Source organism: Lissotriton helveticus, chromosome 9 (assembly GCF_964261635.1).
Source record: "Lissotriton helveticus chromosome 9, aLisHel1.1, whole genome shotgun sequence".
NCBI lineage: Eukaryota > Metazoa > Chordata > Amphibia > Caudata > Salamandridae > Lissotriton > Lissotriton helveticus.
In genome coordinates, this window is record NC_136070.1 from 2,860,717 (window position 1) to 2,876,484 (window position 15,768).

Below are 15,768 nucleotides of genomic sequence, written 5' to 3' on the forward strand. Positions count from 1 at the left end.
ACTGTTTTTCTCTTGTATTTAATGTCACGAATGAGCCTAGGACCAATGACCTCTGTTGCAAAAACGGCACAATGGAGAATGTTCAAAAGTTTGGAAAATGCTGGAACCCGTACTTTCTATTGCACAAATGGCACCATTCAGAATGTCAAAACGTAAATCTGTTAATTCTTGTCCAGGGACCTCCTCTGGGCCCGTGGGAAAGGCAATCTCATAAAAAACTAATTTTATCAGTTCACTGAAAAATATGGGTTGTGGGACAAATAGTGTTAGCGTTGCAGGTATGTCTCTTCCTGGACACAAAATAGTTAATTCTATCCTGGACCTTTGTCCGCAGGCTTGTATTGACACAGATCGAAGCCTGTTTGTTCTGACCACCTGCATTCAGGCAGCCGTTCTTTAATTATTAATCCACTTCTTCAGCTTGCTGTCTGCGGGAGCGAAGGTCATATTCTCTGCGAGGCCCTTCTGCTGCTGTCTGAGTCGGTGGGATCCGTTCTATGTCCGCTACTTTCTTTGTGTGTGACGCGTGGATCCACGAAGCTATGCCGTCACACTTCACAGCTGTGGCCGTCGTGAGGATGACCTGCCTTGGCCCCTTCCATCTCGGCTGCAAGCAATTTCTTCGTGTGTGGGCCTTCACCCAGATCCATTCACCAGCTTTTAGATCATGGGCGGGTGGCGTCGCGGCAGCTGGGAGTGACGTCAGCACCTGGCAGTGAAGGTAACGTAAGACATGGGTTAGCTCTTTACAGTAACACAACAATAAGTCGTCCATTACTGACAGGGGGGCTGTTGACATGTGGCCTGGTATTTGCATGGGTCGGCCAAATACTATTTCGTGGGGACTTAACTTTGTCACTCTGTCAGGTGTACATCTCATTGCTAGAAGCGCTAGAGGCAGCGCATCTACCCATGAGAGGTCAGTTGACGCACAGATCTTGGCAATCTTATTTTTCAGAACTCCATTCTTCCGTTCTACAGCCCCTGCCGCCGGCGGGTGATAGGCACAATGGAGCCTTTGTTTTATAGCCAGTCCTTTGCACAGCCCCTTGATAACGTTGGAAATGAACGCAGGTCCGTTATCTGAGGCGAGGAGGGAAGGTACCCCAAATCTAGGCAATAGCTCCTTAAGTAGACACTTGGCCACACTCTGTGCATCACAGTGCTTGGTGGGGTAGGCCTCTGTCCACTTGCTAAACATACAAACGATTACCAAGACGAATCTATATGACTGGGTGGGGGGCATGTCTATAAAATCTAGCTGAAGGCTTTCAAATGGTCCATGGGGGTGTGGGAAGTGGCCAGGCGCAGTTGGGGTACCCTTTCCAGTGTTGTACTGCGCACAGACAGAACACTGCTTGCACAGCCTCTCTGCTGTCTGGCGGAATTTTGTGTTGTACCAACACTGGGAGAATAACCTGACCATACCATCACGCCCCACGTGTGACGGTCCATGGAACAATCTACTCATTGAAGGGAGCATGATGGAAGGCAGGCACATCCTGCCATTGGGTCCTACCCATAGCCCCTCTTTTGTTATTGTGCATCCCTGTTGCCTCCACTCCTCTTTCTCATTGTCAGCTGCATCCTTCTGAATACGTATTGGATCAAAATGCAGAGAACCCTTATCCTCTTGTGTGTCTGTCCTGTGGTCTACTAGTTGTACCATAGCTTGCTCGCAGCCTGTAAGCGCTATTCTCTTCGCTTCTTGGTCAATGAAAGCATTGCCTCTGGAGATGGGGTCTTTTGATGAAGTGTGGGCAGCACATTTTATTATAGCTACTTTGAAAGGTAATAGCAGCGCTTTGAGGAGTTCACAAATCAATTGTGCATGCTGTATCTGCTGGCCTGCTGATGTAAGGAATCCCCTCATTGCCCATAACTGGCCGAAGTCGTGGACCACCCCAAAGGCGTATTGGCTGTCGGTGTATATATTTACTTTCTTTCCTTCAGCCCATGCACATGCTCTGGTAAGTGCCACGAGTTCAGCGGCCTGCGCACTTTTTGCTGCTGTCAGTCTTCCCCCTTCCAATAATCTAGTGGCTGTGCCCACCGCATAGGATGCTTGTAGTGTTCCTGTGTCATCTCTTAAGCATGATCCATCTACAAACAAATCTCCCTGTGCATCTGGGAGCGGTGTATCTTTCAGGTCTGGGCGTATTTTAGTATGCCTATCTATTGCCAGAGCACAATCATGAAAGGAATCATCTGAATCAAAATCCTCCAGCTCATGCTCTGTAGGGAGCAAGCATGCGGGGTTCAAAGTGGTGCATCTCTTGATAATAATGTGTGGTGTCAAGAGTACTAACTCATACCTGGTGAGGCGTGCATTTGTTAGGTGTTGTGTCTTGGTAGATGTCAGAAGGGTGTCCACGGCATGTGGAACGTGTAGTACTAGTGTGTGTCCTAATACTAAGTTGTCTGATTGTTCCACAGCAAGGGCCGCAGCTGCCACTGCTTTAAGACACGGTGGGAGCCCTGAAGCCACTGGGTCTAGCGTGGCAGAGTAGTATGCCACGGGGCGGTAGAAGGCTCCGTGTTTCTGGGCCAAGACCCCCAAAGAACATGAATTCTTTTCGTGACAGAACATGTGAAATTCTTTGCTATAATCTGGTATTCCTAATGCTGGTGCATCCTTTAATCCTCTTTTTAGCTCATTGAAGGCTATCTCACATTCTTGTGACCATGGTACAATATTAGGTATGTCTTTGTGTGTTAGGGCCTGCAGTGGTTTTGCAATGAGAGAGAAGTTTGGTATCCAGTGACGACAGTATCCTGCAACCCCCAGGAACGCCCTAACTTCCTTCTGAGTGCGGGGTCTGGGAAAATGTGTTATTGTCGATATTCTGTCTGGCAAAAGTTTTCTCGTTCCTTCTGTTAACTCATGGCCTAAGTACTTCACAGAGGTGAGGCAAAACTGTAACTTCTTTGGGGATACTTTGTATCCCTTTAGTGCTAAGTGTCCTTCACACAAGCCTCCTTTGAAGGCGAGGCCAATAGCAAATCGTCAATATACTGGATAAGTGTGGACCCCTCCTTCAGTACTAGGGAGTCTAAATCTGTTTTTAAGGCATGTGTGAAGATGGATGGTGACTCTGTGTAGCCCTGCACCAGCCTTGTCCAACAATACCTCTTTTGTCTGAAAGTAAAGGAGAAGAGGTGTTGGCTGTCAGGGTGCAAGGGAATGGTAAAGAAGGCGGAGCTAAGGTCCATGACGGTGAAGGTGTTTGCGGTCACTGGTACATTAGATAATATTGTTGCTGGGTTTGGGACCACTGGGAAAGATGGCAACACTATTTTGTTCAGTTCTCTCAGGTCCTGAGTGAATCGATAGACAGGGGCCCCAGGGGCCCCGTTCGGGCCCTTGGGGGCCTTATTACTTTTTTTTATCGGAAGGATTGGTGAATTACATTGGCTGTATTGAATCTCCCTTAGGATTCCTTGCTTCAGTAGGTCTTTTATTACTGGTGCGATGCCCTCCTCCCCTTCCTTTGAGATCTTGTATTGTGGCACTCTTGGGAGAACTGCCCCTGGCTTCAATTTTATTTGCACCGGTGGGTAGTTCAATACCCGCCCTACGTCATTGGCGCTTGTTGCCCAGACCTCCGGCGGCACACAATTGCGTAGTTCTAGTGGTATTTGGAGGTCAGTGCTGGCAGGAGTGCATTTCATAAAGGCTTGTATCATTAAACCGTTTGCCTTGCTCTCTAAAAAGACCCCTGTTGGTGAGCAGTGTATGGTGCATTGTAATTTGCATAACAGATCTCTCCCCAGTAAATTCACGGGGCAAAACCTGCTAAGAATAAATTGGTGGTGCACTGTTATCGTGCCTACTACAAACTGTAGTGGCTCCGTAAGGTATTCTGTAATCGGTTGGCCAGTCATGCCTACTGCGGTTATCGTAGTCCTAGAAAGTGGAGCCTCGGGCGTTGTTAGTGCCTTCAGCATTGATCTTTGAGCCCCTGTGTCAATTAGAAATGGAACAACCCTGCCCAATACCTCTCCCTCTACATATGGTCCGGATTGATCTACTGCTATTGCTGGTGCTATTATCACGCAGTTTCCCACTTTCAGGCATCCCTAGAATGATGCTTGGGGTGGGGGTGGGGGCCAGTCATTCATTACTGGAGTCCATCCCTCCCCCCCTGCCCATTGCTGCTGAGTCTCATTTTCATGTGGTGTGTTGTCTCGGTACTCTGTGTGCCGAGTGTAGTTGGCGTGCTGGTGTCTGCCCTCTTGCCCGGTGTTCTGATTGTACCTACTGTCCTCATTTCTTTTTTTTAATATTGGACAATCCGCTTTCCAATGGTTAGGGTCCTTGCAATAGAAACATGCTGTTCCTTGGGGTGGCAGGGAGGTTGATCTGCGGGGTAAGGAAGGTGTCCTACCGTTCTGCTGTCTTCCTATGCCTCGCCCCCCTCCTCTGCTCTTTTCCCTACCTCGGTTGTTGCTATAAAACCGTTCTTGTGCTACCATTAACCTCACTTTGTCTTTCTTTAACTTTTCTGTCTCCATTGCCTGCGCGCTAGCCTGGAAATCTGCGCAGTATTTAGCCGCCGATAGCACTTTTTCAATTTTCTCCTCCTGCCAGCAGACAAAAGAGGTTTGCAGGTGTGTCCTGATGGGTGGTGCAAGGCCTTGTACGAATGTAGTTACCAGGGCTGGCATTGCATCTCCCATAGGATCTTTCAATCCACTGTTCTGCCTATATACTTGCAGGAGGCGGTCAAAGTATGCATTCACGCTTTCATCTTTCTCCTGTTTGGTACTTGTAATTTTGCTCCAATCAACCCTATCTTCAGGTACCTTTTCCTTCAAGTGTTCCACTACTTTTTTATATAACTCCTCTACTTCTTGGCCTGGCTTCCCTCCTTTCCCCCGCTTTGGTTCAGCATCTGGCCACTCAATCTTTCTTTTACAATCTTCCCAAAGATCTTTAGGTATTATTATGTTAAAATAGCGTGTTGAGATCGCTCCACAGTAACCCTCCTAATGCTGTCATTCTGCTAAGTTCTTCATACCACCTCCTTGGTTCCTCTCTTAAACGGGGAAAGTCTCTGCTAAATGCGCTAATGTCTTGTCTTGACCATGGGACGTAAACATATGCTAAATCCTCTGGCGCGCTGCCAGGTGGTGGCGGTATCTCTCGTAGGGGCATGATAAGTGGTGGGACTTCTGTTGTGTTGGCTGTGGCTGTGGCGATGGAGTGGGCAAGAGAGTGGGCCACGTCAAGTACTGCACATGTGTGTATTAGCTGCTTCCACTGTTGTAATTTGTCTATGGCATATTTAAGCGTTTCCTGCAGCTTGGACTCCTCCCATGTTATTAAGTCTGAGTCTGTGAATCCGAACTTCCCAACTTCCCAGTCATATTTTTCTGGTAGTTGGGCACGACCACCTGCAGCTGTCTGGGTGTCGGCTTGCTTAGCATATACTAAGTGGGCCTGGGGTGCTTTGTTCATTAATTCTGCTCGTGCTAAGGACAGCTTTTTCTCTAAGTACCTCCTATGCTGTGTTTGTATAAAGGAGTCCACAGTTAGTGAGCCGTCCACAAGCCGCTGTAGTAGTGCTTGACAATTTAAAGAATCGCTTTTTAACATCAATTTTGGTGAATTTGGGTTTGATGCTGAAGCTCCTCCAACCGTTCCTCCCACACTGCCTCTTCTTTTGTTCTCTGGAGCTGGCTCTGCTTCTGTCAAACACTGCTCTAGTGTGGAAATATCATGTTCTGTGTGATGGACATATGTAAATGCATCCCATATTAGCGAGTGCCACTGTTGTTTGCTGTATGAGTCATCCAGTGATTCATCCTCAAATAATTGCTGCCATGGTCTGTCTATTAGTTTAGGTATTTTAACCGCCTTTTTACTACATTTGTTTAGAACACTGCGTTTCTTCCCGTTGTAATCTGAAGCGGCTCTAACCGCTATCTCCCTCATCAATTTCAGCGTAGCCAGGTCTTGGATAGATTCCAATTCTAGTTTTGCAACCTTATCTTTCAGCGCTCTGTGTACAAAGGCTATTGCTGCGTCTCGTTCCCCGGGAGTTAGCTCAGTGTGTTCTGGCTCAGGTACATGCAGCGGTGAATCACCACCCATGCATCCCAAGAGAATATCTTCTAATACTTGGTCATCTTCCTCTGCCCCACCTTCCACTTTCTCTTCTTCTTTAATTTGTACACATGGGAATGCGCCTATTGTATCTAATTGCTCTTTTCTCCATCTGCCCTCCAATTTTGCCTGTAATATTTGTTTTTTAATTTCCATAAGTTCGCTGTGGACCTTAGATTTGACTGCGCTTGTTGACCGCATATCGCTTAACACAGAGTCCCAATTATGGTACGCCTCCCATTCTAAACTTCTAATCTTCTTTCCTTTCATATTTAGCATCTGGCGCAAGTATGACAATTTTGCCATGTCATATGTGCCATTACATGGGAATTGGAGATCCGGGTTTTTAGATGTGAGATCGTGCCACTTGTGTGTGTACGTAATTGAGCTTAAGCCTCTTTTTATGGCCACATTATATGCAGGTGAGTTCTTGGGTGGGGCTGGCTGAGCCGTATCTAAATTCTTTTTACTGTTTCTGTTACCCATTGTTGTGTTGTGGTGTGTTCTGTGTAGCAGCTAGTCCTAAACGCTGTACAAATAACTGTTCACGTATACCAGACAGGTGGGTTGCAGGGTGGACTTTAGCACGGTAACATGTGATACAATAGGTTGACAGAAATGCTTCATATATATTTCAGCCACACAGTATTTGCAAGATTGCAACAAGAAAGCCATACATCAATCGCCCCAACAGTTCATGTAGTGCCAATTCACCAAAGCTATTTCACAAGGAAGAAAGAAGCCAGATCCTGGTTGTATATTGGGCCTTGATGGCCTCTGAAATAAGTAAGATAGGAAAACAGACCCTGTCTATGCCACAGGGTGCTGACATTCAACAATAGAGCGATAGTGGTGAATTGCTTCGTGCAGTTCAGACAATCACATAAACATCTAAGACAAATTCTGGGGATCCTACGCGGCAGCGCTGTAGAAAAAACCTTCTGTGCAGATAATGTGTGTGAGTCTGCTGTACTTAGTCCCAAAAGGAGTAAGGGGGATACTAGAAACCCTTTTTAGTTTTGGAATTCTAGAGAGGTACCCTTCAATCGGTCTTTACAGTCAGTCCCCTATTAGAGGCCAGAGAGTATTATGGACGGGGTGCCTATTTGGCGAAGCTGGTTAATGGGTGTGTGATGTAAAGGTCTTTTATCAGATCTCTGTCAGGTAGCGTTGTAATACCCAGAATAGATGACTAAGCTGGCCGAGGAAGTCTAGAACCTGGTACAAAGTGAAAAACACCCCACGTACCTAACAGTATTTGGCCACTAAATAAGCCAAACACATCACCAGGACACAATAAAAGAATGCAATGAACCCTAAAATTATTGAAAACAGAAATACTGGTGTACAAAGCGTCACACCCCCCTCTTCGTGCCGAGAAATATCCCGAGGCACGAACCTAGAACCACTCTGGTGCCTAGCAGGACGTCTCCAGGGGGAGGGTGGAGGCTGAATCCAGGCAGGGCGACGGGCGTTAGTTAAAGAACCAGGAGCGCCTGGAGCGTTCCTCATAAATGCCCAAATATTAGGCCAGCGGCGCGCGGGCGATGGTGCAGGACCCAAGTCAGAGCTCATCAGAACAAATAAAATAAAATCACAATCAACAAATGCACAGTAGAAACAAAATCTAGCAGCCAACCTGGCCACCCGTATCGCGATACCTAACAGGCACAAACACTATGTGCCAAACTGGGGAGCAAAACTGCCACGCCCTAAAACGGCGAGCTACCTGCTACCACCCACAGGGGAGCAAAAACTGCCACAGCTCACAATGAGGGGCCAACTGCTACAACCCAAAACCGGAGTGTTAAAGTCCCCTCCCAAGTGTACTCACCGGGCTTCGTCCAGTCTGTTAGAGCATACCGACGTCCGCTGCACCCACTGGGAATGGTCTGGCGAGGGTATCCCGCATCCCAGCGGCCGGTGACTCTCTGCGGCGGGGGGAGGAGGGGGTGGGGGTTTTGCAGACCTTCGCCCTCAATGGCTGGCCCAGGGCCCACTGACGTGAAATCACCAAAGAGTTACTGCCGGCCAGGAATCCTGCAGAAGCTTGCCGTCACCAGCCAGCTAGGGAACGCAGGGGACCAAGGCCAGACCCTATAGGAGAGAAAAAATGTATGTGAGAAAAGGCAGCGGACTTCAGGTAGCAATGACAGAGGCGAACACACGCCCGTTACACAAAAACCCAGAAAGGGTCAACAGCACCGAGAGCCGGAGAAAAGGAGAGAGAGAGAGAGCTTTAGACGGGAGCTACTTCCTGGGTCGTGTGATGGCAAAAACAAACGTAAACCATCAGAGCCAGGACCAGCAGAACGAAGAAAGTTATCAGAAAAGGGACCACGAAAGACATGGGGTCTGAACAAGTCATGTAAATATCCCCGGGGCACAGGCACACCTCGCCAGACATGGGGAGTCAAGAAGAAAGAAAAAAATGTCAGGAGAGATAAGAACCCAACACAAGCGTGCCAAGAGCCAACAGAGCAGGACACTACCAAAGACAACGGAGAGGCCACAAACAGGTCATCCACCGGATCCAGCCCCCTCCAGCTACCAACCAGGTCGGGGAGAGATAAACACACAGAACGTTATCACCTCAAAACCCCTTCCCCAGAAGGGTGCCAAAAGGGTCCTGATCACCGGTGTCCGCTCCGTCGATGTAGCCAGTCAGTTGTATTGGGCCCGCAGCATTCTTCACCAAATGTCGAAGCTATGTAATTAACTGCAAAAGTAAAAAGATCAATGACAACAGTAAAATAAACAATTCGCTCTCAGCATGTTTAGGTAGGCAAGATTTATTGGGAACCCAATTAGAAATAATCACAATGCAATATACGTGCACACGGAGACCTCAGCAAAGCTCACTGAGTGCCCAATTGGTATGACAGTGCAGAGACATTTTATAGGTATAAGCCCCCACAGGATGAGCATCATAGCATACGTAATCTGGATCAGGCTATGACCTGCTGGACCAATCAGTGAAATGCACATGTGGTGTGATACCCTTTTAAGGCTCGAAGGGTGCCTATACCCTAATGTTACTGCCCACGTGACATCTACAAGAGCAGATTTGGGTTTTTCCCTAAAGGTGAAATCTGTGTCTCTGGTGTACGTGGACTTGGCACGTAGGCCTGCAGGTCATGTCGACATGATTTACTGAAAGTGTGGCGTGTTGCAATAGCGAGCTGGAAGCTGGCAAGTTTGTTTTCGGAAGCCTTGCGTTGCTTGCACGTTGCAGCTGACTGATATACAGAATGGAGCGTGCGACCATTTTGTGGATTTCAGCTTGTGTCTTTCATTAGTAGTTCAAAGAAGACTATCGGCCTGAAATCATATATATTTGGTATCATGGAAATGTCCGCTTCGTCAGTCTGGGTTGTTAAAAATCTCCAAGTATCATTATCAGGAAAATAAAAACAGCAGAATACAAACAACACTCCGAACCCAAACATTAGCCATGACTTATAGGTCCTTGATTTATTCAACATATACTTGCCTCCAGGAAACCAGAAAGACTATTCGCCAACCTTAAACTTAGTAAGCAACTGTATCAGTAACACGCAAAGTGAAATCCCATGTTACCTCTCAAACAATAAAACAAAAAAATGCCCCCACATCTTACTGATATCTGGCGATTTCAACACTCGGCTGGATACGTCTATGGTCGATCAAGTCAATGAGGAGGTCAGGAGAGGCCCAGCTACGCGGGGGTTTCCCACCCTATGGTCCACTAGAAGAGGTCAGGAGTTCAGGACCTTCCTCTCGCCAAGCACCACTGTCCCCTTAATGGGGTCACTCCCTTGGATCGTCCCTCACAGCATACCTTCAGATCCGGTAGCCGAGAGAATTTAATAGATTATCTATTAATCGATCCGGAGTCCTAGAATCCAAATGCTGACAGACTGGCAGAGCCAAACGAGGAATTGAAAGTGACCACCGTCCTTTAACCGTTGCATTCAGATCCCTCTTCATGCACGAGACCAATGGGATACCCTCACGTGCGATGGCCTTGGGACATCTGGTAGTAAAACTGAGCAGGAAAAATATCTCCTGGCTTCCCATCTCCCGTAATAACCGATGTGGCACAGAAGCGCGAAAGGATCTACCAGCTTTAAAGAAAACCTTTCACCCGGTGGTCTTTCAGAAATGTGATAATCTAATGAGACCAACCCACCAACTGGCAATTCCTCAACTAAGTCTAGCACCCGTACCAAGCAATTTGAAAAAAACTGGTTTGTCTCTGAATGTGTAAAGCTGAAACAGGCACTAGTTACCACGCTTAAAAAAAACAGACTGACCTCACTCTGACAAAGGGAAAAGACTGCTGAAACCATTGAGGCAGGAATATACATTTATCATTAATTTAAAGAAAAACCATCTAGGCCACAAAGCATGGGAAATCCTTGAGAAATCGCTAAAAGACAAACAAAAGTTTTTGAAATCTGGTTACAGGTTTGCGAAGGCCCAATCAGAAACCTGGAAACAGTTGTTACACCTTCTGCATGGGGTAAGCATTCCACAGAAATGCACAAAACCATCGCACTTGTAGTGAATCCTACCTCTTTGGAGGGGCGAAATTGAATCTGAGTTCACAGAAGTGGAAATCCGAGCAGCTACTTATAGCCAAGACATGAAGAAGGCCCCCATACCTGATGGAAGGCCGAGCGATGTATACCACACTGATGTGCCAACTTGGGGACCCGCCCTCACAACAGTTATTAATGCAGCCTGGGGAAATGAAGACGTGCCCCCCCCTCCACGGGGTGATATGCAATCATATTTCCCCTCCATAAAAAGGATTCACACAGTGATCCAGATAGCTATCACCCTATTTCATTAGTGGATGGAGTTAGAAAGATATATGGGAAAGCTCGACTTACTCGACTGGGTGAACGAAGGGGGATATTATCACCAATACAGGCTGGTTTCAGAAAAACCCAGTCGAGTGGATCAAGCAATTGGGCAGAATATTATGCCTAAAATAGGCATGCACAAAGAACACAACTCTGTTCATGACTTTTATCGAGCTTAAAGCTGAACTTGCTATCATGAAAAAATACCAATATTGCTTTTCGCCGATGATGCTGTCCTCCTGTCCTGCACTAAGTTATCGCTGCACAAACTGCTCAACAGATTTGAGAACTGTTACACAAACAAGAATCTCTGGATAAGCATGCTAAAAACGAAATTCCTGATTGTAAGCTCTTGACAAACCCAAAGACCGCTTTCAAAATCATCAGCTCCTCAGTAGAATCAAATAATAGGACTACTAGGGGGGGTCAGATGTGATGAGACGCGGTCCTGGGTCACACCGCTAACTATGAGTGAAACCAGCATGACCCACCATTGCAACGCAGCACTCAGATTCGAGCTCAGCCTTCCCTGTCTGGTACCCCAGACTACAATGGGAGCACTCAGGATAGACTTGGGCCTGAGGACCATTGAATTGCTTCTAGCCCAAAAACCTGTACTGGGTGCAAATTTGGACAACACCTGAACAAGCTGCTTAAAAGCCTTGCATGAAATCTGGTCAAATAGTAGCTGGAAAAGTTACCTTGGTTCAACCATATTGAACCATCCTGTCGACATTAGGCTTCAAGGAATTCTGCATAATCCTGAACTAATGGCGCCCTCAAGAAAGTAAAGACAAGTACTGGGCACACACGAGAGCCGAACAGAGGGCACACGCATGCCACGGTTCTGGCGACCAAATCGTTCCCCTGTTCAAAGCCTACACAAACAGGCTTTTTCCAGCATTGAAAAGGTCGACTTTACTAAAAACTGGTCAAAAAACCCAGAGGAATCCGCCACCTGCATCTGCAAACAAGGAGGAGAAGAATCCTTACTTCATTTTATGCTACTTTGCACAAAGTCTTTGCAAGCCAGGATAGTGCATTTACGGCCCCTTTTGATTGGGGAGAGGAGTTGGCCTAATGGCTAGGGCGGTCGACCTCGAATCTGGGAACCTGGGTTCAAGTGTCAGCAATGACGCTGAATATCCTGTGATTCTGGGCAAATCACTTAATCTCCCTGTGACTAACAAAAAATTAATGTGTCCTCATGTAACAAAACTGGTGCTCTGTAAAGTGCTCTGATACCCGATTCGGGACATGATTGCGCATTATAAAACTCTGTAAAGTAAAAACAAAAAGAACACAATATAAGACATTGCAACGCAGCCGGGTACTTCTGTCTCCTTGTGGATTCTGAAATGCTTTTCAGCCCTGTAGCCTCTTCCATCTATACTGAAGGAAAAGCAAGGAGCAGCAACCCCGGCCAGAGCCCCGGCCTACATGGCGCCTCCCCTTAGAAAAGCATAAAAACGCGCCTCCTTTTCACGATCCATCACAACGTATTCTCTAGACAACGAGGGCGCAGCATGCAGTGCTGGAATAGAATGGGACACAATCATAATGGTCGTACGCGGACATGCAATAAAAGCGGTGTACAGCGCCTGCATGTCCCTCAATAAAGAGGTGGAAGATCTAGAGAAGGAAATACAGCGATGGGAGCGCCTCCCACCCGTTTACCCACATGTCATAAACACGCTGGCCCAAGCTAAGTTATCCCTTAAAACAACACTTGACCGATGGTGCTTTGGATTATAAACAATAGCTAACCAGAAAACATGCGGAAGGGGACAAAGCGGGCAGCACACTAGCGTGGTACTGAAAACGGACTCCTCCCAAACACTCATCACTGCCATTTATAATCTCGAGGGTCGGTTGGTCAACAGGAAGGCTGAGATGAACTTGGCCTTCTGCCAATACTATGCCTCCCTCTACAGAGCCCCCTCACCGTATGATAGACAGGAGCTGCAACCCTTCCTGGAATACACAGCTCTCCCCAGATTCCGCAAACTCACTTCACTGCCCTAGAGTCTCCATTACAGTAACCGAGATAACCAAAGCCATCCAGCAATTGGCGAGAGGCAAAACCCCGGGGACGGGCGGGTGGCCCTTAGAATTCTGTGCTACATTTAGCACGCGATTGGATCCTCGCTTACACCGGGTCTACTCAGAGGCATATGACCAAGGTATCCCACCACTCTTACTCCGGGAGGCAGTGCAGGTGGGGTTACTTAAGGACCCGCTTCAGATGGGCTCATATCACCCACTGTCTCTTCTGAACGCAGACTATAAAATACTGGGCAGAATGCTGGCCAATAGATTGCTAGAAGTGACACAACTGTTCGTTCGCACAGATCAAAACAGTTTTTTACCTGGGGGAATACCAGTTTGAATCTTTGCTGTCTCTTTATGCTTCTGGACTGGGCACACACAACAGAGGAACCAGCGGGAATAGCCTCTCCAGATATCGAAAAGGCGTTCAATACCCTAGGCTGGGAGTATCTTAACTCCTTGGCCGCGGCGGTAATTCCGCCGCGGCGCTGGGGGGGAGGAGGGGCCGTGCGGCGCAGCCATGCTCGTGACGGAACCACTCCGTCACGAGCCACGGGCGCGCTGTGCTTGTGACCGAGTGGTTCCGTCACGGCCCGCCCGCTCATTAGAACGGCCGCGCAGGCGCGGAATTCCTGCAGCGTGGGCGAGGCGGCTGCGCCGTGACGGAACCACTTCGTCACCAGCACAGCGTGTCCGTGGCTCGTAACGGAGTGGTTCCGTCACAAGCACGGAAGGGGTTAATGTAGTACTAGTGGGTTATGGCATATGTCACGAGTTACTGCATTGGATAAAGCTACTGTAAACCACACATGGGCCCGAGTAAAAACAGGTCCCACGATATCGGACTCCTTTATCATAGAACGTGGCTCCAGACAGGGATGTCCACTATCACCAATTATTTTCGCCCTAGCCATGGAGCCCTTGGCCTGTGTGCTACATAGCCGCGTAATTGAGTAGGGTATCAGGGCACACAACCAATGGCACATTATCTCGCTATACGCTGATGATGCACCGGTCTTTCTACAGGGCCAACAGGCAGCGCTACACAGCTTGACAGAACTGCTGGACAACTACGGACATATATCCGGCCTAAAGGTGAATTGGGGAAGATGGATCCTGTTCCCAGTTAGATACCTGACCCCAGAACAAAGGGCGAGCTTACCACTTGCCCCACTTATCTGGTCCTTACACTCCTTGAAGTAGTTACGAGTACGAATATACCTCTCACAAGTGGGCCTCATAGACGGCAACCTGGGCAGGGTGATCGCCAACGCCCGAGCCTCATTAACATTCTGGACAGAATTACCTTTGTCCCCCATGGGTCGCATAGCCATATCTAAAATGTTACTGCTTCCCAGACTCCTGTACTTCTTTGCTGCCTCCCCTTTAAACTACCAAGTATATTGTTTTGCTACCTGAAATCGCTCCTCACATCTTTAATCTGTGGTAAGTCCAGAGTTAGAGTAGCCCTCACAAAACTCAGTGTCCCTGTTACGGAAGGCGGTCTGGGTGGCCCCAACTACGAGTACTACTATGCAGCAGCACAACTACAATGTCCAATGCGCTGGCTAGCGGGCCGCAACATCACTGAGTTGGGCCCCTGGACGTCTGGCTTACAACAGCCCGCACTGCTTAAGTGGCTATCCAGATCCAAGTCAGTGAGAAACACCCTGATGTCCACGGCCCGTAGCTGCTGGTCCGGCTACGTGCTACGTAGACACTCACCTCCGCCCTATGCTCCAGAGCTACCCCCGGGGTACTCCCTGGCCCATATACTAGCATCAAGTGCCCAGAACTGGCAGATTGGTCTGAAATTGGCCTATCTACCTGGGGAGACCTATTCGTAGACTTGGGCCTCTGCAAATTTGCCACGCTGATGGACGACTATGGTATTTCCCCCAGCTCCTTCCTACTGTATGTGTCACTCACACATCAGTCATTTAAGACGTGGGGCTACTCGGCGACGAACCTAAAACACCCAATTTATTACAAACATTACTGACACATGGTAAGGGTAGGAAAGCAATTACTACACTATACAACTCGATGAAACCAGACGTCATGCCCCCACTAGCGCCACTTAGAGAATACTGCGACGCAGCACTGGCAATAGAACTAACTGATAAAGTGGATACAACGTAGAGGGTCCTAAAGAGAATATCCATTAATGCAAGAATTAAGTGTGCACAATTTAATTACCTCCATCACACGTACATTACCCCGCATAGACTGGCGTGTGTGTACCCGACTTCATCTGATATATGCCCTAGATGTCAGAACTCTGATGCCACGTTTATCCGTATTGCATGTACATGTCCCCAACTAGCAGCCTATTGGGACGAGGTGGCTGTCACACTATCTGAGGCCATGGACATAACCATTACGTTACAGGGCCATCTCTTCAAGTTCAAGTTCAAAAATTTGTATAGCGCACTACTCACCCAGAGGGTCTCAAGGCGCTTGGGGGAGGGGGGGTACCTTACTTATCGAATATCCACGTTTTTAGTTGCTTTCTGAAGGAGAGGTGGTTCTGTGTAAGGCGGAGGTGGGTGGGGAGAGAATTCCAGGTTTTGGCTGCTAAGTAGGAGAAGGATCTTCCCCCCATGGTGGATTTATGGATGCGCGGAATTGCGGCGAGGGCTTGATTGGACGATCGTAGTTGGCGGGTGGGGGTGTAGAAGGACAGTCGCGTGTTGAGGCATTCGGGTCCTAGGTCGTAGAGGGCCTTGTGTGCATGGGTGAGGAGACGGAACGTTATTC

The 15,768-nt window shown here is 48.0% G+C and overlaps 1 protein-coding gene across 1 annotated transcript in view; it reads left to right on the plus strand.

The window, feature by feature from the left end:
* Positions 1-498: 498 nt before the first annotated feature.
* Positions 499-15,768, plus strand: part of LOC144780841 (uncharacterized) — a 37,927-nt gene continuing 22,657 nt past the window's right edge. The window contains exon 1 of the mRNA XM_078659335.1: positions 499-721. The gene's annotated coding sequence lies outside the window, so the exon portion shown is untranslated. The remainder of the gene's footprint in view (positions 722-15,768) is intronic.